This window comes from Gekko japonicus, unplaced genomic scaffold (assembly GCF_001447785.1).
Source record: "Gekko japonicus isolate JY-2015 unplaced genomic scaffold, Gekko_japonicus_V1.1 scaffold288, whole genome shotgun sequence".
NCBI lineage: Eukaryota > Metazoa > Chordata > Lepidosauria > Squamata > Gekkonidae > Gekko > Gekko japonicus.
Genome location: NW_015173682.1, coordinates 1,162,098 through 1,185,193, shown reverse-complemented (window position 1 = coordinate 1,185,193; position 23,096 = coordinate 1,162,098). Strand labels below are relative to the sequence as shown.

Here is a 23,096-nt window from a genome sequence, read left to right as displayed (position 1 = left end):
CTGACATTAAAGCACTCAGAGCTATTTGGATGCACAGGTGCATCACACATCTGATTGTTATAATGCTCCTGTACTATTGAAGATATTTCCTGTGCAAGCTCTCATTTGAACTGAAGCAGCAAAAGCAGCACAGCCATTAGTAAAGGAAATTTTAGTATCCGTGTGGTTTTAATGTCTGAGATGATTATGAAAATCCAAAAGACTAAGCATTAGATTCAGCCAGTTTTCCCACTGGCAAAAAAGGGAAGACCACCAATGCTCCCTTTAAGTTATGGAGTCCTGTGAGCAAAAATTCTACTTTGTGAGCTACTGGCATTAAAGTTGTGAGCAGGTGATTTGGCTACTGCATAAATTGGTTTGCTCTGGAGCCATCCTTCCTGAGCTAAGATGAAAACGTGTGAGCCAGAGGCCAAAAACTATGAGCTAGCTCACAGTAACTCATCTTAGAGGGAACACTGAAGACCACCAAAAAGGTTGTGCTGTTGATCATGGGGCATACATGAACAAAAGTCACATGAGAATGGGGATGTACAAGGGAGGAAAATTGGGCAAGATTTAAGTGAAAAAGCTGACCGGATCAAACCCAGTACCTTGTTAGTGGGTCCCCCAAACAGAAAATTTGAAAACTGTAATAATAGCATTAGAGGAGAAAAATGGGGAACCCTCAAGGACTTGTGTGGGGCACCTCATTTCCCTATTCTTCTTTCCCTCCTCCTTGTTGTTGTTGTTGTTCAGTCGCACAGTCGAGTCCGACTCTTCGCGACCCCATGGACCAGATCACGCCAGGCCTTCCGGTCTTCCGACGTCCTCTGAAGTTTGCTCAACTTCATGTTCGTTGCATCGATGACACTGTCTAACCATCTCATCCTTTGCCGTCCCCGTCTTCTTTGACCTTCAATCTTTCCCAGCATCAGGGTCTTCTCCAGTGAGTGCTCCCTTCTCATTTGGTGGCCAAAGTATTTGAGCCTCCTCCTTGCAGCCCCTATATCTTGTCCCTGCTTCCTTATGCTCCACCTTTCTGCCCAGTGGGAACCTAAGGCAGCTTACATTGCTCTCCGGCATTTCATCCTTACAACAATCCAATAAGGTAGATTAGTCTGAAAGAGAGTGACTGGCCCAATATCACCTAGCAAGCTTCCACAGCAAAGTGAGGATTCAAACCTGATTCTTCCAGATTCTAGTCTCTCTAACCACTGCACTGCACTAGCTCTCAATTTTCTCTCCTTCCCTCTCCCTGGCAGCCTCTCTCTGGGAAAATCTGGCCAAGTTGCAAAAGTTGTACAGTACCAAGTTGCTCTGGTGAGTTATATGGAGGTCACTGCCAGGCCAGCCAAGTTGTGCAAGTTTTGTGAAGGCCTTGTATTAGAATGTAAGACAAGATTACTGTGGAAGTTATAGGTTAACTTGGGGAGGCATCATCACAGTATATATCTCCAGAACCCCAATTTTCTTTGGGAAGATATTTTTTAAAAGAAAAAAATGTTTCTGAGCATGTGCAACCCCCCCTCCCCATTAATTAGCAGCTATAATCATTGCACCTCAGCGTTTAGTCATGCTGGCCACATGACAACAGAAAAAATCTTCAGACAGCACTGGCTCTTCGGCTTGGAAACGGAGATGAACACTGCCCCCTAGAGTCGGATTCAACTTGCTTTCGAGCAAGGGAAATCTTTACCTTTACCTTTATAATCATATTGGAGACATCTGGGAGTAATCTATTGTTAATCTATTGTTTTTTCTCAAGAGTTCATGACTTCTAGTCAGTCTTAAACCTTTTTTTAAAAAAAGACATTTCCTAATCTTTAAGTGCCTAAAACAAGAAAAGTAATACATTCTTTCTAAAGCACAACACTGAGGTACCTGCATGTGGTGTTTTTAACATTTTGTTTGTTAAAATTTATGGATGGCTTTCTAGCAGAGCTCTCAGAACAGTTTATATTAAACGATTAAAGTCAGATAACAATAAAATCATAGGCTTCTCAGACCCATGTTTTCATCTGCAAAAGCAGAATTACATTATACACATTTAAAGTCAAGGCAAGGAAGCAGAGCCTCGCAAAACATATTTAATATAGGGTTATTTCCTGTGGAATGCTTTCCAGATGTTTTCACACGCCACCTTCTAGAAAATGTGGTCTGAGGTAATTTTTTTGAAAGCAGAAAGGGAAATTCTGGGTTTTGTCACAGCACCAGAAAATCACCATTCTCACACTTTATTAAATTATGCCATCTCTATTATTTGCACAATATTTTTCAAAATTGTTTTGTTTCATATAAAAGTCAGCACTTTGAACATATTTTTCATGCTGTTGGCTGTAAATTATTTTGATTTAAACTTCCTTCTGAGGTTGAGGTTGTCAGTTTCCCTTGGAGTTCATTACTGACATTGTAGACTAATACCTGGTCTCGTAGTATTTAGGATTCTAATGCTTCATAGTCATTGGATTAGATCTTTGGAAAGTTATTTTGTCTCACTGTGCCAAATATACAAGCTTATGATGTGCTTGATACGATAAAGTTTAACTTTTTTCTTGGAAAGCAGCCTGAAAACAGTGCTAGAGAAGAAATAGTTCTATAAAATGCTCATAATATAATATAAAATGTGTTCCTTCTTCTTTTGTGATGGATTATTTTACATCACGCATGGGCCAGCTGGACAGGAGCAAGATCTGTCCCCTTCCAAGAACAACATCCGTGCTCGAAGAAGTCCAAAGAACAGCCCCAGTGGTGAGCACTAAATAGACACCAAGCAAGCCTGGACTGAGAGAGGGTTTCTTCATCTTTCACAGTTATCTTGGCACAAGCTTCTCTCACCTGAATGGATGTTCTTTATACAGTTGTTAACAATATTTGTTTTTTCAAGACTCAAAACCTTGGATAAATTTCAGGAGATCATTTATCCCTCGCAGTGAAACTCACATGGGAGAGACTCAGACACAGCTACTGGAGATCCTCAACTATTTTACTACTTAATTAAAGATATTTGAAATGATTAACAGATTTGGAGTCATACATGAATGAAGATTTGCAACATAATGGCTAGTTCAGTGTGATTTCTGTGCTGCTGAACCCCTCAATCTGACAAAATCTCTTAAAACTCAGTAATCCTATGCTACAATGCTAGCCTGTCTTAATATAAGATTACAGTTAATAACCCCACCAATTTCCAAAAACAAAATGACAGACACACATGTCAGTTTTCAAGCTGGGAAGGTTTTGCAGTTACTCTTTACTATTCTTCAGAAAGTGGGGAACTAAAAATGATAGAAGAGATAGAAAACAGAACTAGTCAGTAAGAGGTAGGACGTGAAGGCAAAAACAAAGTGCTCTTAGGGTAAGGCACTTAAATACCTTTCCCCAGGGGGTTGCTTCCCAATTTAATTATTGACAAAGACCTTTTCCTTTCCATTCTAATTTGAACGAACCATCAACCCCATTCTCCAGAAGGTTATAAATAATTCTGACCATTGTCAACTGTTTTCAGCAATCAAGATACCTTGCCAACTGATTTCACGATGTTAGCATCCTGTCCATGAGGTAAATCCATGGTCAGTATCTCTCCACATGGGTTGGAACCCCCCTGTTATACAGTCCAACACCCCATTTGGGAGTCCAGGTAGCTAAATCTTGGCGTGTGCCCCCATTTTTGTTATATAAACATCATTTGGTTTTAGTTAACTGATGTTTTTCATCTAAGTTGTCCTGTTCTTCACCAGTTCAATGGGGGATACAGGGAAATTCTCAATACACCTTAAATTGATTTTTTGTTTGCTTTCCTGCATCACAAGATTCAGGAGGCACAGAGAGAGGTGCTGAAGTACCTGTAAGCAATCCTGTTCCACATAGTGGTCTAGTACCAGATATAATGACCTTGAAGTATCATATGTGTAGACATTAAAGCAGGGGAGATGCTGTAGAATATAGCACAATGTAATTTTTCTTGATTTAGAGGCAGCACGAAAATCTGAGCTCATTCAATACAGCTTCATGCTGGTTGTGGCACAGTGTGGTGTGGATTGGTTTGGCTCTTTCTAGTAGAAATGTTGGGGTCTGGCGTATCTTCCCTGATTGTTGATGGTTATACTAGTCAGTTTGTGATCCTTTTTCCAGAAAGTACTTTGGGCGCTTTCACACATGCTAAATAATGCAGTTTCAATCCACTTTAGCGACCGTTTGCAAGTGGATTTTGCCATTTCTCACAATAAAATCCAGTTGCAAAGTGCATTGGAAGTGGATTGGAAGTGCGTTACTTAGTGTGTTAAAGTGCCCTATGTTTTCATATTCCCTTTTTTCCTCTTGGCTTTTCAAAACTTTGCGCTTGAACAACTTTGTACATTTTTCATTCTCAGACTTCTGCTGTTCTTTCTTTGTAGTTTTGATGTAACATTCCCCGTATGCAAATGTGCTCTTCCTGCCAAATGGTGTCTAGACATTGGAGCGTATTTGACTAATTATTGCCATCACCCCAGTGGCTTGACTTCACACCCTTGACATCCTTGTAAGTGAATCAGAAATGGGGAATCTTGGCAATATTTGCAATAATCTCTCGTAACTCCAAAGAGGAATATTTATTATTGTTGCTTTTCTTTTCTTACCGGAAATTGCATTTTTTACAGTTATGGTAGTCAAATATTATCCTCATCACTGCTCTCCAGTCAGTCAAACACCTTTAAAAAATTAAGCTCCCTTACTTAGTAGCCTGGATCACTGGAATTAACTCCCAAGTATTTTTGTACACCATCTAAAACTAACTATCCACTAATTTGATATGTAGCATGGTTGGATTGTAAAAAAATTGTTATGTTTAAATGCACTCCTTTCTCAGTGTTGACTGAAAGCCCTTGGATAATAATTCCTAGGAAAGGCAATGCCGCTACAATGGGTCACTCAAACAGTTTTGTCTATGGAGGCAAGCCGTGTGTGAGTGTATTGAGTGCTGTCAAGTCACTTCCAATTTATGGTAACCCTATGAACAAATGTCCTCCAAAACATCCTATCATTAACAGCCATTCTCAGGTCTTGCAAGCTGAGGGCTGTGTGGCTTCCTTGATTGAGTCACTGTCTCATGTTGGGTCTTCCTCTTTCCCGGATGCCTTCAACTTTCCCTAGCATTATTGTCTTTTCCAGTGACTCTTGTTTTCTCATAATGTGACCAAAGTACAATAGTCTCAGTGTAGTCTTTTAGCTTCTATTGAGAGTTCAGGCTTGATTTGATCTGGACCCCACTTATTTGTCTTTTTGGTGGTCCATGGTATCTGTAAAACTCTCCTCCAACACCAAATTTCAAAGGAATCTACTTTCTTCCTGTCAGCTTTCTTCATTTTCCTACTTTCACACACATACATATAGTAATGAAGAATGTTGTGGCATGAATTAACTTGATCTTGGTCACCATTGACAAATCCTTACACTTAAGGATCTTTTCTAGCTCCTTCATGCCTGCCCTTACTAATCTCAGTCTCCTTCTGATTTCTTGGTTTCAGTCTCCCTTTTGGTTTAGAAACAGAAAATCTTGAATAATTTCAATTTTTTCTTTGTCAGCCTTAAAGTTGTATAATTCCCCAGTAGTCACTACTTTTAACTTCTTGGAGTTCAGCTTCAGCCCTGCTTTGGCACCTTCTGCTTTAACCTTCAGCCGTACTTATTCTAAGTCTTCGCTATTTTTGTCAGTAATGTGGGATGTGTCATGTGCATTTCTCAAATTATATTCCTTTCACCAATTTTTACTCCACCTTCATCTCAATCTAATCCAGTTTTCCTTGTGATATATAGATTGGATAGGGAGATAAAATACACCCTTGTCTGATTCCTTTGCCAATTGGAAACCATTCTGTTTCTCCATATTCTCTCCTAACAGTCACCTCTTGTCCAAACTACAGGTTGCACATCAAAACAGTCAACTGCTGTGGCACACCCATTTCTTTTAAAATAAACCATAACTTTTCATGATCCACACGGTCAAAGGTTTTGCTGTAATCTATGAAACACACACTGATTTTCTTATGACATTCTCTCTTATGCTCCAGTAATCAACATAAATTTGCAATATGATCTCTAGTGCCTCTTCCTTTTCTGAATCCAGCTTGAACATGCTTGAACATATATGGTAACAATCTTTGTTGTAAGATTCTGAGCATCACTTTACTTGCTTGAGAAATTAATGCAATGGTCCGATAGTTGCTGCAGTCTTTGATGTCCTGTCATTTTGGGGGGGGGGGGGTTGGAATTGGAGACTAAATTGAGAGTTTCCAGTCTGTGGGCCATTGTTTTGTTTTTGATATTTGTTGGCATATTCTTGTCAAGATTTTGATGGATTCTGTTTCTGTGGCTTGGAATAACTCTATTGCTGTCACATCTGCTCCTGATGATTTGTTTCTCCCAATTGCTCTCAGTGTAGCTTTCAATTCACTTTCAAAAACTGTAGGATTTTCAAAAGATTTTTTGTGGAAGGAATCTGTCATCCTTTCATCACTTTTGAGAGCCAGTGTGATTTAGTGATTAAGAGTGGTGGACTCTAGTTTGGAGAACCAAGTTTGATTCCCCAATCCTCCTCCACATGTAGCCTGCTGGGTAACCTTGGGGCAGTCACATTTCTCTCAGAACCCTCTCAGCCCTACCTACCTCAAAAGGTGCCTGTTGTGGGGAGAGGAAAGGAAGGTGATTGTAAGCCACTTTGCTGACTCCTTAAGGTAGAGAAAAGCAGGGTATAAAAACCAGTTCGCCTTCTTCTTTTGTATAGTTCTTCAGTGTATTTTTCCCATCTTTTCTTTGTTTTGTCCTGTTCAGTTAACATATTTTCATGTTAATCTTTCAGCATGCCTATCCATACTTTAAATTTCCCTTTGATTTCTTGGATTTTGTGGAATAGATCTCTTGTTCTTCCTTTTTTGTTGTTTTGTTTCTTTACACTGGTCATTATAACAGTTGCTAATTCTTTTTCAACAGTACAAATACAGGCTTACTGATACACTTTATGCCTCCCAGCTCACCTTCTGTTCTTTGACATTAAATTCCTTATTCTTCCTTGTATTTAAGTACAACTCTGCTGGATCAAAATAATGTTTAATGGCACCCTAGATGCCCTGGAAGGCCAATAAGTGCGGCATGGATACCAGATCACTATTGTTGCTTCCTAGCACTGGTATTCAGAGGCTTACTGCATCTGAATGTGGAGGCTCCATTCAACCACTATGGCTGATAGTCATTGGTGGATCTATTTTCCACATATTTATCATGTTGCTCTAGGACAGAGGTGTCAGACTCATTTGTTATGAGGGCCAGATCTGACATAAATGTCACTTTGTTGGGCCGGGCCATGTGTGCCATAAAATGTAATACGAGGTACTGGAGATATAAACTTTATAAAGATTATTTCAGATGCCGAATGGCAATAGCAGGTGTGATTAGATTAGGTATAATATGCAGAGGGGTGGAGATATCAGCATTGATGTGATATACAGAGGCATGGAGATATCAGCATTGGTAATGAGAAAGGAAACCTAGGTCTTAATTTGGTACAGGAGGATTCAGCCCAGGAGGATGCAAAGAATAAATGGAAATAAGTCTGGAGAAGTGAGCAGTGACTCACAAAAGCATATACCCTAGCACAATTTTGTTAGTCTGTAAATATGCTACTGGACTCCTACTCTTTCTACAACTATTAGAAAGCACAACATTCAAAACCCAGTGGAGGAACATTTTAACTTTCCAGGGCATTCAGTTGCTGACCTAAGAGTATCAGTTCTCTTAGAAAGGAATTTCAAAGGGAGATTAGAAAGAGAGACCTTTATAGAGCCAGTTTGGTGTAGCGGTTAAGAGCGACGGACTCTAATTTGGAGAACCAGGTTTGATTCCCCACTCGTCCACATGAAGCCAGCTGAGTGACCTTGGGTCAGTCACAGTTCTCGCAGAGCTGTTCTGGAAAGAGCAGTTCTCCCAGATCTCTTTCAGCCCCACCTACCTCACAGGGTGTCTGTTGTGGAGAGAGGAAGAGATCGTAAGCCTCTCTGAGACTTTGAGTGAAGGGAGGGATATAAATCCAACTCTTCTTCTTTTACTACTTCTCCTTCTCCTTCCTCTTGCTGTTTTCGGATCTACTGGTAATTCTTGAACATATCTGGGATTTCCACTAGATTTCCCCCCGTTTTCCCAAGAAAACCCAGGTAAATTTGGGATGCCGAAATATACCCCAAAATACTGAAAAGGTATTTTGGGGGGTATATTTTTTACTCAGGTAGATCTGAATGCATCTTTTTCATCTTCTGTTGTGCTTTGCTTCCCATTTATTTTGGAAAATCTCTAAAATGAATTCCAGAACAGCTTCATGAGCTGTTTGCTGCATGGGGGGGTGCAATTTACAATTACACACAAGTGTCTGTGAATGTTCATGAATCACAGCAGAGAAACATACCTTGATTGAGCCATAAAGGTAAAGGTAAAGGTTTACACATCATCATATCAAGATATATTTTTGTGATGCATTTCATCAGTATATACAGCCTATTATGTAACCTGAATAAAGTCTAGAAATCCAAACCAGAAGAATGGTAAGATGCTAATTCATCAGTGTTACTTTAGAAAGAAGACCACATAATGCCTGGGTGAGGGGGAAATAAGGATGACTTTGGGCAATTGGGCCCACTACTGGCTGTCACCCAGCCAGCTCTCAAGCAGCTTCCTGCAGCCGATCCCCAGAGTTCAGCCCATCACAGAATGGGTGAGAAGTGCAGAGAGAGGCTGGAGGCTTCAGTAATTCTCTCTTGGCCAAGACCCACCCTGCCACCCCATGCTCTCAGGGATCATTTTTGGTGTGGCTATTCATCCTTTGCTATGACTGCAGGGGGTCGCTGGTTATCATGGCTGGGAAGGAATTTTATCCAGGGCTAACTGGCCGATACGCCCTGGGGGGGTTTGCCTTCCCCATAGTAAAGTAAAGGTAAAGGTTCCCTTGCTCGAAAGCCAGTCTAATCCGACTCTAGGGTTGCGGTGCTCATCTCCATTTCAAAGCCGAAGAGCCAGCGCTGTCCAAAGACGTTTCCGTGGTCATGTGGCCGGCATGACTAAACACCAAGGCGCACGGAACGCTGTTACCTTCCCACTGAAGTGGTACCTATTTATCTACTTGCAATTTCTTGCTTTCGAACTGCTAGGTTGGCAGGAGGTGGAACTAGAGATGGGGGCTCACGCCGTCATGCGGCACCCAGGTCTTGAACCGCTGAAATACTGACCTTCCACAGCCTGCAGTTCAATGTCTTAACCACTTGAGCCACCACAGCCTTCCCCATAGCAAATAATATATATACTGTCTATGTGTGTTTCTATTGTTAAAAAGAGCATAACCTTCACAACTGGCTGTGGGCATTTAGGCATTGGCTGGGGCGCATAGTGCAGGTTGTGCAGAGTTGGCTCTCTGCATGACTAAAAGGGGGGATCCCCTTAAGGGGCTCTAAGGGGTGGGGTGCACGACACCCAACCCCAGGGCTGACACATTGCCCACACCCTCAGGAGGATGGTGATGGGCAGGAGTATCAGTTTCTGCTTCTTCCATCCCTAATACCAGCCTTTTCCCCTCAATTATCCCAACAGCTGGTTTGGAGAGGGTGCTGACAGCAGTTGGCCTGTCAGCTGCACCCACTGTCCCCAGCCTATGCTGTGCCAAGACCCGAGGAACCTGTAATCAAGAAAGTTGTAGCCAGTTCTTCCCAGCACATATGTCAATAGGCTGGTTCCCATTCCAAGCATAATAGAAGTCATAATTTCCATGTGTTTTCCCATCTCTACTTTGATTTCTACTATACTACTTCATTTTTTCATATTTGGTATCATACAGTCCCAAGGTAAAAACTGAATTTGAAAAATTTATCAAATGTACATTGGTCTAACTAGGTGGAATACCTTGCTATGGAGCCTTCTTGTTGAATAGCTTTCGTTTCCGAGAAGAATAATAGAACAGTGAATGCATTATGATAAGCTAAGCCTTTAAATTTTGCAGGCTAGCCTATCCATCTCTACTTCCAATCCACTCAATAAAGCACATTAGTTCTCTGTACAAGGATAGATCAAATGATACCAACAAACAAAATTAATTAGTCTCCAGAGGTTTTTCCTTTTTAAAAAGTTGCAAGAATCTACACATTTCTTTTTTTATTTTTAATAGTAAAATATATCAACAGGAAAATACATTAAAGTGATAGTGGAGAGAAGTGATCAGAATTGCAGAATTCTTCACAGTAGCCCACATACGGGGCACAATTCATGAGTAAATTCTCTTACACAAGTCCAGTTGAAGAAATGGGAATACTTCAGTAGCAGTATACTTTGTAGTGGGTTGTGAAAATACACTTTATACTATGTTTTGGGACATCTGTACCAAACTTTATTATGTTATTTTAATTTAATGGGAAGTTCATGCTTAGAAGTTAAAGTGTTTTTCATATTGGTATCAAGAGAAAATAGCCATGACCCCATATTTGAGTAGAGATCTAATAATTACAATAATAGTAAGTTAAGATATAAAGAGCGCAATTAGCAAAGAACCATGTTTATTATTTACTGCAGTAGTTAGGGAAGTTTTGTTGAGAGAGATCACATTTTATGTAAGCCTTCTGGTAGAGAAGAAAGATAGCAGATAACCTACCTTTATCTACCCTCTTGTCTTCAGCTTTCCATCCTTCCTTCCACCTGGCAGCCTCTACTGGGAAAATTATGACCCAGTTGCCCTGCACCAGCTGAATTCGTCCCAGTTGCATGGTGGGGAGGCAGCTTACTGTTCCCTCCACCTACCTTCCCACACTATTTCCCTTTTCCCTCCTCCTGGTAACTCCTATATCCTTACCTTTCCTTTTTCCCTTTTTTCCACCTACCAACCATCCTACCTTTTATCTGCCCCTCATTTTTAGCTATATTTATTATTTATTTACTTCACTTATACCTCACCTTTAAACCCAATGGGGACCCAAAGCAACTTACATCATTCTCCTTTCCTCCATTTTATCCTCACAACAACCCTGTGAGGTAGGCTAGGCTGAGAATATGTAACTGGCCAAAGGTCACTCAGTGAACACCATTGAGGAATTGGGATTCGAACCTGGGTTTCCCAGATCCTGGTCTGTGTGGTGTTTGCTGTTGAATAATACCAAGCAGCAAGTCCTGGGTGAGTCATGAACTCATGCAATATCAAGCTGCCACCCGTGGTTGCTGCCAGGCCTGACCACGGTGAGTCCTCCCTCAAAGGCCAAAAGATCCCTAGAAAGGCTCCTGCCTCTCCCCCTGCCTTTTACTGGCAGAAACCAAGGCTTCAGCTGGCAAAACTGATCTGGTTGCCTAGCAGTGGCCACTGGGGTATTTGTTTCTTAAAGCTACAGGTGCTGTTTCTATTGGATTGGGAGTGTTAACTCCCAGGTGCATTTTTTTAACATTTCAGATTTATTTATTGTTTTGCAATTCTGGGGCTTTTCTTAGATCTGCAGAAACACCTGTCTTGTCTGTTCATGGCTGCAGTTTCTGGACTTAAGTATCCACAGGTCTGGTTGTGTTGAGAATTAGATATATTGAGTCTTCCTGAGGGGAAATGATTGTCATCATTTCCAGTTAAGGAAATGTCTAACAAAGCATCTGTTGTGTCTTTCAGGAGACACTGTGCTATCAAGCCCTCTTTGCCACTGGTGACCTCCTCCTCTTTCTCAAATATACGTATTATTGAATGTAAATAGGAAAAAGAGTTGGTAGGAATGGCTGGTTGGCAGCAGGGACAAGAGCAAACTACATTGCAGAGTGCACCTGGTCTTCAAGGGGTCTGAGTCTGATTCATGGTGCAGTTTGAGGATTTTTCTGATGAGCTGTCCCAGTTCCCACCACTAATCATAAGTTCAACATCATAGCGTGATCAGATGAAACTAGTTCATGTACTTGGTGAAATGACTGTACTCAAAATGTGTAAGTATTGAGATATTGGTTGACATGTGCACGTGAAAGTATTTTACTTACAGATCTCGAATGCTGTGCAAAGCTCAGCAGGTGTTTTTCTTTACACTTGACAGCTACAATAACTGAGCCACAATGATAATTGTGTGCCATTCAGCTAGACAGCTGCTAACAGAATTTTGGTTTCCTGATTCATAATTTTTTAGGCACTCTATCTCTTCAATGTGCCCTTGGTGAAGGGGAGGAAACACCCCGATTTCCCCGCAGAGTACCAACTTATATTGTTCTGCCTAGTGCTGCATTCTCCTTCAGCTTATATACTGTCAGCCAGTTGCTTCACTAAGAGCATCATCCATCCTGTCAGCACAGCATGTCATAGGATTGGGCAGAACTATGGCTGCATACACTGTGCACTAAAACCCACTTTAAATTCAGCACTGTGGGTCAAACTAAACATCATGGCATCCTCACAACTGTCACAAGGATGCGGCCACCGTTTTAAAGATATTTTAAACTGCTGCAAGGCAGCATGGCACTGTTGTCCTGCCCCTGCATGTCTTTTTAATTGGTGAACCAGTTACAGCAGAGGAACAAGCCTCCTGTAGCTGCTTCAGCAGCTGAAAAAGCATGGGGGGTGGACGAAAGTGCCATGAGGATGCCAACATGTTTAGTTTGGCCCTGAGATAACAATTGTTTGCTGAGGAAGCTGAATGTTTGCATGTATGTCATGACTTTGTATTATTCTGTGTATGCTGGCCATTGGGAGGCCAAGGGCTGTGAATGGCACATAAGCACTGTCCCTTGATAATCATCCTTAGCAATCCTCCCCGTCTTCACAGCCTTTCAGGGCTAGAAACTTGCTTTGAAATGATAAAATTAAAGCTGAGATTCCTACAGCTCAGTCTGAGGCATATTTTTACACAGTGAATCCCACACTGTTGAATGGCATCAACTCCCAGATACATATACCCAGTCCACTAGTGCTGTATTAGGATACTGAACCTGGTGCCCAGCATGCCTGGTCATGAACTGATGGCTCTCTCCCTAAACCCTGGGGAAATGGCAGTCATCACACAACAGCTATGGTGATTATGACATTCTTCAACTTTGAACTAGGCTAGAGGGTGGCAACAGCCAGTTCTGTGGCGTTGTGTGAATGGTCCTTAAAGTGCCAACATCAGTGCAGTTCTGCTTCTTGTGTAAGAAAGATAAATTAGGGTTTTAAAATGGCAAGTGAAGCAGCACTACCTGGCCATTTATAGGATGCCAATGTAGCTATTAACTGTGCAAACCACTTAGCGTAGAGGCTGCCAGACATTTGCTGCATGATCAATTATCCCAACTTGTTTGGACAGACGTAGTTTCCTTCATACAGATTCTGAGCTCTGATTAAAGAATCTCTGTAGCAGAATGCTTTGTTGATGGGTTTACCTGTTGTCTTTCCTTAGCGGGAGCACTCTAAGAGCACCATCATGTATGATTTTCCAGAGCAATGTTTTCTTTTTCCCTTTTTTTTTTTTAAATAGCTTGTTTATACTATAACACTTTGCTATGAACAATTGAGACAAATGCTGTGTTGTGGTTTTTTAAAAGCAACACTTTTAACACTTTGAATGTGTACAATGTATGTGTGTAAAAGAGAATTAAATATTGACAAGAAGGGAGAAGAGTGCAAGAGTAGGACTGCCTGGAGGTCTGAGTTTTAAAGATAATGGTGTTTTTTTTTCTTACCACGTTGCAGATCTCGCCTTGCTGACTTTTTCACAAACTGCCAGCCTGAGTCACGGTCTATTAGTAGCTGTCTGAAGGAAAACTATGCTGACTGCCTCCTCGCTTACTCAGGGCTTATTGGTAAGGGGGTTTTCTTTTCTTTTCTTTTTTTTCTTGGTGTGTTTTGAGTGTTGCCTGAAAGTGAAACAAAAGGAGAGAGAGAGGGAGGGAGAGAGAGGGAGGTAGGGAGAGAGAGAGAGAGAGAGATTTCATTGGCAATTTGAAATGAATACTTGTGGATCAAATTTTATCAGTTGTTTGTAAGTCCTTTCCATTTATCTGTTTCATTATTCTCTCTGTGTGTGTGTGTGTGTGTGTGTGTGTGTGTGTGTGCATTTTAAGCTTGTTTAAATGTTTTGATTGTTCACTGCTTTGGGGTACCCAAAACTGGAAGGAAAAGTGACATAAAAACATTTTTAAATAAATAAATAAAGTACCATGCCTACATGGTCAGTGTGCAGTTCAGCTCCAAAAGTTATTTTCCTTTTCTTTTGAATTAAAATCAATTGGATTCCTAAATCTAGAATTCTGCATATGAAGCAAGGATGGCAAGGATAATGTAGGGGCTGTGCCTCAGTGCTAGAGCATCTGCTTTGCATGCAGAAGTTCTCAGGACCAAACATCAGCATCTTCAGTAGGTGATGTGAAAGTCATCTCCCTCAGACCATAGAGAGCTTCTCCCAGTCAGAGCAGGCAATACTGACTTTGGTAGACCAATGAGCTCACTTAGTATAAGGATCAGCATCATGTTAGACTATAAACTGTTTCTGTACTTTATCAGGTGGGTACCAGCAGTGGGTGTGAAGATTCCTAATGTGATAAGTGAACATAATTACCAGTGGAATAGATATCACTACTTCAAGAAGGCTGCTTTTTGTGCCGTGCTTTCCCCCTGCCCCTACACAGATCCAATTTATTGTAAATGTATGTAAATAGTGTGTTTGTTTATCTGAACATCTGTTTACACAAAGGTTTTTGGATATCCCACAGGTAATTCAGATAAATTTGCACTGTGGTATGAAAATAACTTCCTCTGATTCTAGGGAAGGCGCACAATTTACTTGATAAATTAAAGCAATGGTAATCTATTAATCTCCTAATTTGATTTCAGTTGCCCTGTTTCTGATGATCCCTCTATGTACTTATTAAATATTTTCTGAGATGTCCATCATTACCAGTGAAGGGGAAAATATCATTTTAGATCCTCTTCATTATTAATATTTTTTCCTCATTGGTACCTGTGTTTAATTTTCTGTCAAACTCTTCAGAGAATGAGACCACACTTTGGCATTACACTGATATATCTGAACGGAAGATCTCTTTTTAGGGAAGTGAATATACTGTACATAGCATCCAAGTGACAGTGTGTGTGTGTGTGTGTGTGTGTGTGTGTGTGTGTGTGTGAGAGAGAGAGAGAGAGAGAGAGAGAGAGAGAGAGAGAGAGAGAGAGAGATGAGAAACATACAACACAAAGAGAGAGAGAGAGAGAGAGAGAGAGAGAGAGAGAGAGAGAGAGAGAGAGAGAGATGAGAAACATACAACACAAAGGGCACCATATTAGAGTTGTTTCAGATGCAGAATTAACACCTGTCATGAAACATTCCTCACTGCTTCTGGTAGGTGTGAAAACAACAGTTCAAGAACTATAGCTGTTAAATTCATGAGATACACCTGGAGCAAACAAGAACAAATGAGAAAGCTCTTGATCAGAACAAAAATCTGTTAAGTTGATACATATTAATAGATCAGGGGTTTTTTGATGAGCAATTGTGCTAGTTTTTGTGTTTGATGTTTTTAGATGGAGAATTTTTCAGTGTGAAGTGTGCTGATTTAGTACAGGTGACCCACAGAAGCTCAGAGTGTTCTCTGTCTGTATGTAGATGGTGCCTTGTAACTCAAAAGCCTGCATATTCTTTCACCAACGAAAGATGATGAATTAGATGCTATTATCTGTGCTCATGTTTATCTTCCATTTCAGTGGCCTGAATGGCAGCACCTCCATGTCAATGATGGGGCCAAACTACACATTACATTTTGTAACAAGTTGGGCCTGCTTAGACTCAGAACCATGGAGTGGGGGAGCTTCTGTCTCCCCTCACACTGTTTTCCTGAGCTGAAACAGCCCAGTGGGAGTGTTGCAATCCTAAATCAAATTGGGCCCCTGCAGACCTTCGAAATGTCATCCCCAGCAGCTTCTGTGTGGCTGCAGGGAAACATAGGGTTGGATCCAGACTAAATTTTTCAGTGACAGAATGGAATTTTCCTGGATCCCCACTCTCATTGCCACCCACTGTTCTCCACAAAACGTTGTCCCTGGGGGGTACGGGACCCTGAGGTAAAACAGTAGAGGAAGCAAGTGGGAATTGATACAAATTGTCAATTTAGCCTGGATCCAACCCATAACATGTACTTTGGCTGTTAGCAAAATCCACTAACATGAGAGTGGCAAATAGGTGTGATGAGTGAGAAAGTATGATGACATGGAAGACTGTCATGAATAATTTTTTTGTGGGGGGAAATGCAAAAGGAGGTCATGAATAATTTTTTTTGTGGGGGGAAATGCAAAAGGAGGATGAAACTGAAGATAAAAAGAAGTTGAATCTCGGACAAAGAACTGAGACATCAGATCCAATCAAATGATATATGGATGCTAGCTGCTGGCAAGAAATAACTTTGGTACTAATGGATAACTCAGAATAACAGCTGCAGGCAAGTAGTTCCCAGACATAGTGACTTTTGCTGAGGATTTTATTGGAGCCATTATGCAATTTAACCTTAAGGATAACCCAGTTCCTGCAGAGAGGTACTTTTATGTTTCCACGAGCAAAGATACTGCACAAATGCTAGAAGAAAGACTGCAAAAACACTCGCTGGCATCAAGATCAAGGGAATGGGTCCCTAAGGAAGAAAAATCAAGTGGAGATCTGACTTTGGAGGGAAAATACACATTCTTCTTTTGCTAGCAGCCCCAAGATACAGACAAGAGGATGGAAACTGACGAGTGTAATGAGTTTGTGCTTCACATATTGCAGTTACTCTGATAAACTCATGCAGTCTTCCAAAACCAGGCTTTCAGTTTTTGAAATACCAAAGACTTGGTCAAATTAGTGCACATTGAGATAAACTTCAGCATTCATAAGGACAGATAATCATTCTGTAGCTGCACTGTAATTTGTTGTGATCATTCCCTTCTACTTGTGCTCTTTTGGGACTGGTATCCAGCCTGCGTTGGGGGTGAATTCAAAATTCTGTTCCCTGTGTAGAAACTGCCAAGATATACATCTTCATGGTACTGCTCCACACAGTGAAGAGCAGCCTTTCAAATTATTGGCCTTTGTGTCCACTACCTTAATTGCATAGAGCATTTGTGTACATCGCAAGCATCGGAAATGAGCACCACTGTTGTAGAGAATCCATGCAGTTGAGTTAGCATGCACATGACAAGTTGCTTTCAGACATGAAGACCAGTATGTGTAATATCACAATGCAGAAATGTTTTTTTCAGTATTCCACATGGGTTCCACAACATTTGAATTGTCTGTGAGAATATAGAATCTAGATGTTTAGTCAGTCAGTCTGAACACTGATTCTTCTTTACCATTTCCAGGGCCGGCCCGAGGGGTTTGTGTGCCCTAGGCGAGGCCGCCTCGTGGCGCCCCCCTCGAATGCCATCCTCCCGGTGGGGCCTAGAGACCTCCCAGCTGGTCGCCTGCCGCTCCGCTTCTCACCTGCTGGCCCTGACAGTGCAGCCTCTCGGCTCTCCTGGCCAAGCGCTGCCACCCCCTCTGACCGCCTTTTCTTCTCCAGGCAGTGCTTCCCCCTCCAAGGCCGCCGAGCCCCTCCCCCCGCCCAGGCACCGTGCACTCGTGCTGGCATGCCTCTCCCCCCTCCCCCACGAAAGACTGAGACTCGCGTGGCTGTCGAATGAGAAGCGGTTCCCTACTGGGAGAATCCAAGGCGCATCGGGGAGAAAGGCCATTTCTGCGGTGGTGGGAACAAAAACTACCGGCGTCTCCCTCCTCCAAGGGGTGCTTCAGCCTGCCGATGGGGGCCCTTCTCGTGTATGTGGGGGGTCTCTGTGCCACAGTCCCGTCTTCGGGGCGCAGGAGGGGGCGCCACCGCCCCCCACCTCTGCTGCTCCACCTACCTGCAGAGGAGGAGGAGCGCCTTCATGGAGCCGGCCAGGAGCACCTCCGGCGGCAGTCGCCGGCAATTCCCGCTTTAACACGCAGGAGTTCCCTCGGGGGCGCTGATTGGGCCGGCAGCGGCCCCGGGGATTGGCTCCCTGCCTGCCTGCCTCACCACACGGGCCCCGCCAGGCCCGGGCAGCGCAGCGCTCCCCTTGGCCTCCTTCCCCGCCCTTCTTGCCCCAGCTGGGTTGCGGGGGAGGAGAGGCTGCCGGAGGCCGCCCCTGCCTCTCCTCCCGCGCCCTAATGGCTGGCTCGCGCTCTAGGTGAAGGCCTAGTTCGCCTAGCGGGCGAGCCGGCCCTGACCATTTCTTACGTCATAAAGTCACCTTAAGGTAATGTGGTGCCCCAGCCGGCCGAATGGGGTGGTCTTTACCTCTGGTCGCCGTTCCAGAGAATGGTGTTCCCTTAGCAAAAGGGAACGGAAGGCCTCAGAAATTGGGTCGGCTACCTGGTTGTGTGACCAGTGGTTAGCACGAGCCCTTACAAGAGCCACGGGGGACGTCCGCCTGGTCGTCTCTCTCTCCGACTCAAGCCCGGCCCGTCTCCGTCCTCTGCTCTGTAGTTCCTTCCTCCTCGACCTCCCTTCTCGCTCCCCTTTTATTCCCTTCTCTAACCCTCCCTTCCTCCCTACTGGACACCGAGGTGTCAATCTCAGGTGGCTCCGCCTCCCTATAAGAGCTCCGACGCTCTGTCAGGTGCGTGGGCGGTCCACCCTCGCCCAGAGCAGGAGGCATGGAGGCCGTCGTGGAGCCACCATCATCACCAGGCCGGGATGTCCCCATGGACCTTGTCGAGGACGGTGCATCTTGCGGGTCCACCCGCCTATTGCGCACCCGGGGCCGAGCTCTGCAGGGAAGGGGCTGAGCTGCCCCCGAGTGCGCGCCGCTCCTGCTGCACTCCGCAGCTCGGTCAGCTGCCCCAGTCAGCTGCCTCCTTGCTGGTTTCGGGGCCCCTGGACGTCTCTCCAAGGTTGGTGGCTGCGGTAGGTGGGGGAATTGCCACGTAGGGTTCGGGCGTAGTCTAGGGGGAGAGGCCCGGACCATCGGGACCGGGACAGGTAAATATTTACTGTTTGAATAAATGAGCCTTTCCTGGAGTGGATTGGACTCCCTCTGATGGAGCTTAGTTTTGGTATGCTGCTGTATTCCAGGTTTATGGTTGGATGTTCTGGTCTCCTGGGTGCATATTGTTCCTTGCATCAGATTTAGCTGATACACCACTGTGGCCCTCTCAAGAAAAGTCATCTTATTGCAGTAATCCATGCTCTGTCACATCCAGGCAAGATTACTGTAATGTGCTTTATATGGGACTGCCTTTAAAAACTGTCTGGAAACTTCATGGCCGAGTTCAGCCTGGCAGTTTGAAGCGGGAGGGAGTTGTTGCGAAAAAGAGCCGGAACAAACTGTTCCGGGTTTTCCCGGTCACATTGTGTGGACTGATGCAGGAGCATATCGGGAGGAGGCATGAGTTCACACTGTTCACACTGTTGGCCCAGAGGTGCAGCTGTAAGCAGCATTTTCCTTGCTGCAGGTGCCTAGGCGCAGTGGCAAATAGGGCAGGATCCGGCCGCTGTGGGCCATAGGCACATCTGGCCACATCACTACCCCCTCTTCAAGGCAGTCACCTGAACCTTCCTGGTGCCAGAGTGAGGCTAGGAGGTCAGTCAGTGTAAACAGCCAGCGCACATTATTAATGCGGGCTGTTCCTAGCCTTTAGCGGTTAGTGTTCACACTTCCGGGAAGCGGAATGAAGCAGGATAAATGGGCTCTCCGGGGTTTGCTACCACTTTCACCAGGTATCTTTTAAACCCAGGAGGCAAGCGCTACAAGACAGGTTGAGTACGGGTGGGGAACACCAGACAATTTTGCCTTTGTGAACGGCCCCTTTAACCCTCTTGTGAAACGTTCCTCACATGCTCCTATATCGGGGCAAACTGCCAGTCTGAACTTGGCCCATGTCATCCAAAATGTCTTAGCCAAGCTGTTGTCAGGAACTGGATACAGGGACTGTATCACCCCTGTGCCAAAAGATCTGTATCGGCTGCCTTTCTGTTTTTGGACACAATGAAGAATGTGTGTTCTTACTGTTAAAGCCCTAAATGGCTTGGGTTTGGGGCACTTGAAGTTGTTTTATCCCACTCCTTTCCCCACCAAGCAGGGCTCCAACAATTAAATGAACGATATGCAATTAAATACACAATCAACTATACAATCTAATATAATAAGTCCATCACAATTTAAAACCAGTCTTACAGTTAAAACATTAGCAATCAGTCTATCATAACAGATGGTGCCCTGACAGATCTTCAAGGTGGATTACTAAGGGGCAACCAGTACAGGGAAATTCTCGGCCCAACAATAGGGGGCGGTCAAATGATCTTTCTAGCCATCACTGTCCTCATTGCTGTCCTCATAGCAACTTGGGAGAAATCAGAAGAATACGTTCACAAGAAAAGTACTAGAAAAAGTCATATTAAGATTAAGTGCTGGGAAAAGTCATGACCTACAAACAGGGGTCAATTCGGGGGGAACGCGGGGGATCGCCGTTCCCCCGGGTAAGGTGCGGGGGCGGGGCACACAACAAAGCCCCGCCCCCTGCTTCCGGTCGGGGTAAAATGGCGATTTGACGCACCCTGTAAGTGCTCAGGGTGGACGGGTGTTCCTTACAGCAGTTTGGACTGTATTTTTGTCCAACGCGGCTTCCCCCAGACAGGGGGAATGACTGGCAGGCATCAAGACCCAAGAGAGAGTTGAGATTGGTGTGAGCAAGTCTCGGAGGAGGCTTGTATTACACTTTGATCCCCTCTCCCGAAGCGGGCGAGCGCATTCAGGGGGTGTGGCCTTATGATACACTTCCGGTGATGTCAGGGGGTGTGGCATATGCTAATGAGTTATGCTAATGAGTTCCCCTAGCTCTTTTTCTACGAAACGACCCCTGCCTACAAAGTATGTGAAACAAATGCCATGTTCACATTGCATGTATTAATAAGAGCAAGGTGGTGTAATTATAATTTCAAGTGTTTTCTTGGTTACTGTGTACTGTGAGTCAATTCTGTAGGACAAGGGAAAAATGAATGTGATTTCTGAATGCGATTTCTGACACTCTCTCCTTGATAGATAGATATATATGCTGACAGTTGTCACTGTGCCTTTAAAAGTTGAATCATAATAGATTCATATCTTGGTATGTAACCGAAAATCTTCTAATTAGAGAAACTTATAGCAGAACATATATATTTTATAATTGCACTTTTTTGTATAAGAAGCCTCTGTAGATGGAATGCTATTTAGGAGTTGCAAAGACGCCAAGAGGTAACATGAATCACAGCCCGTATCACCTAGCTCTCCATAAGCGAGGCCAGAGAGGGTCCCAGTGTTCTCTAATGTTTCCCATTGTTCTGAAGACCAGATAAACAAATGCAGTCACTGACATACATGACCAGTACCATGAGAGACCAATAGTAAGGTTTAGAGTCAAATGATGCTTTTATGATGCTAACTGCTTGGTACCAATTAGAGATCTTTTAATGTGTAAATTATATGTGGTGTCATTTGGGGTATAAGACCTTCTGCCCTTCCTGGTTATGGCATCATGCGGCTTGGAACTGCTGAAGTGCTCCTGTATTCTCTGTTTCCATTGCAATAAACAGATTCATCTAACTCATTGGACTCTGACTATGTGATTCCAATTTGGCTACAGGGTCATACAGGGCACAGATTTGTGTATCAATTCTGTGTTGTGCTTTTTCTGGCCATTTTTACTTTGCACTGATGCCAAATGCACACAGACACGCACACACAAAACCCACCCCAAAATCTATAAGAAATTGTATAGAAAATGCTAGGAAACATCTTGAAATAGACCCTGGTAGCCCAACAGATCTGGAACTTCTCTGTGTGAGATGGTGCTAGAGTCCAAGATGCCAACTAGGAGAACAAGTCAAAGGCAAGGGGCTTTATCTAAACTGCTTGCCTTCATATATGCCCCCAAGTCTTTCTCTTAAGTGTTCATCATTTTATGTTATGTTATGAGATGCTGTACTGGTAAATCTATTTCATCTTATCTTCCCCATCCTCAGTAACTCTAGGCATGGCTTGACAGCTTTTCCATATTTATACCTGGCTTTGATGCATTGCTGTTCAGAAAATATAAAATGCCTTTTATCTGTTTTTATACACAATCGCAGTTCCCCATTGCTTTACGCTCTGTCCCTTCTCCCCACCTTAAAAAAAAAGTATGTCAGGTGAATAAAGTATATTCCACTACCCATCTAGGACAATAATCTACATGTCATTGAAGTCTGTAACAAAATCCCTGTTGATTTTAATAGATGTGGATTCCACCTGTAATGAATTACACCATTGCATATGTGCATGAGAATAGTTTGAATCTGAATTGTCTAACATTTTATTGAGAAGTAAATAATTAGAAATCTTTTTTCTCCAGTGGTTATCTAGGACAATAATCTACATGTCATTGAAGGCTGTAACAAAATCCCTGTTGATTTTAATAGATGTGGATTCCACCTGTAATGAATTACACCATTGCATATGTGCATGAGAATAGTTTGAATCTGAATTGTCTAACATTTTATTGAGAAGTAAATAATTAGAAATCTTTTTTCTCCAGTGGTTTGGTCAGCGGGACAGTCCGTACTATTGGGATAAGCTCCGCCCCCTTCCTGCAGGGTCGGCTCCAGACTTTGATTCCTGTGAGGCGGGGCTTATCCTCCTGTGCTTCCCCAGTTCTTGCCGGCCCTGCTTAAGAGCAGGTGCTCAGTGGGAGCGCTTTCTTTAACAGGAAGAAAAGGAAAAGAAAAAAGAAAAGAAACCGCAGCAGCGGCGAAGAGAGAGGGCGAGCTAACCTGAGCTACTTCCTTCCAGTCTCAGCAGAGCTCAGTGGAAGCCCTGGGTGTCCGTCCGCTGGCCTTACCCTTCCTCGGGGAGGAGGGCCTTCCCCACACAATCCTCAGGGGGTGCGGAGGAACCTGATTGCGAGCGTACCCACGGGGAACCGGTGGATCGCCGCAACATAAAGAGACGAGCAATTCGTTATCCCTGCGGGGGTGAGTACAAAGGGGTCCCGACAAACACTCTTAAGGGGGAGTGGAATTGCAGGGACTGGAACAGACGCGGGATCTTCCCTAGCGGAGAGGTTCGTTGTTAACGGAACCATCGAACGCGGGGTGGAAAGGAGGGACTGAGGCTTCTCCAC

General features: G+C 43.5%; 1 pseudogene; it reads left to right on the top strand.

The window, feature by feature from the left end:
• Positions 1–23,096, top strand: part of LOC107120372 — a 115,901-nt pseudogene that overhangs the window by 21,936 nt on the left and 70,869 nt on the right.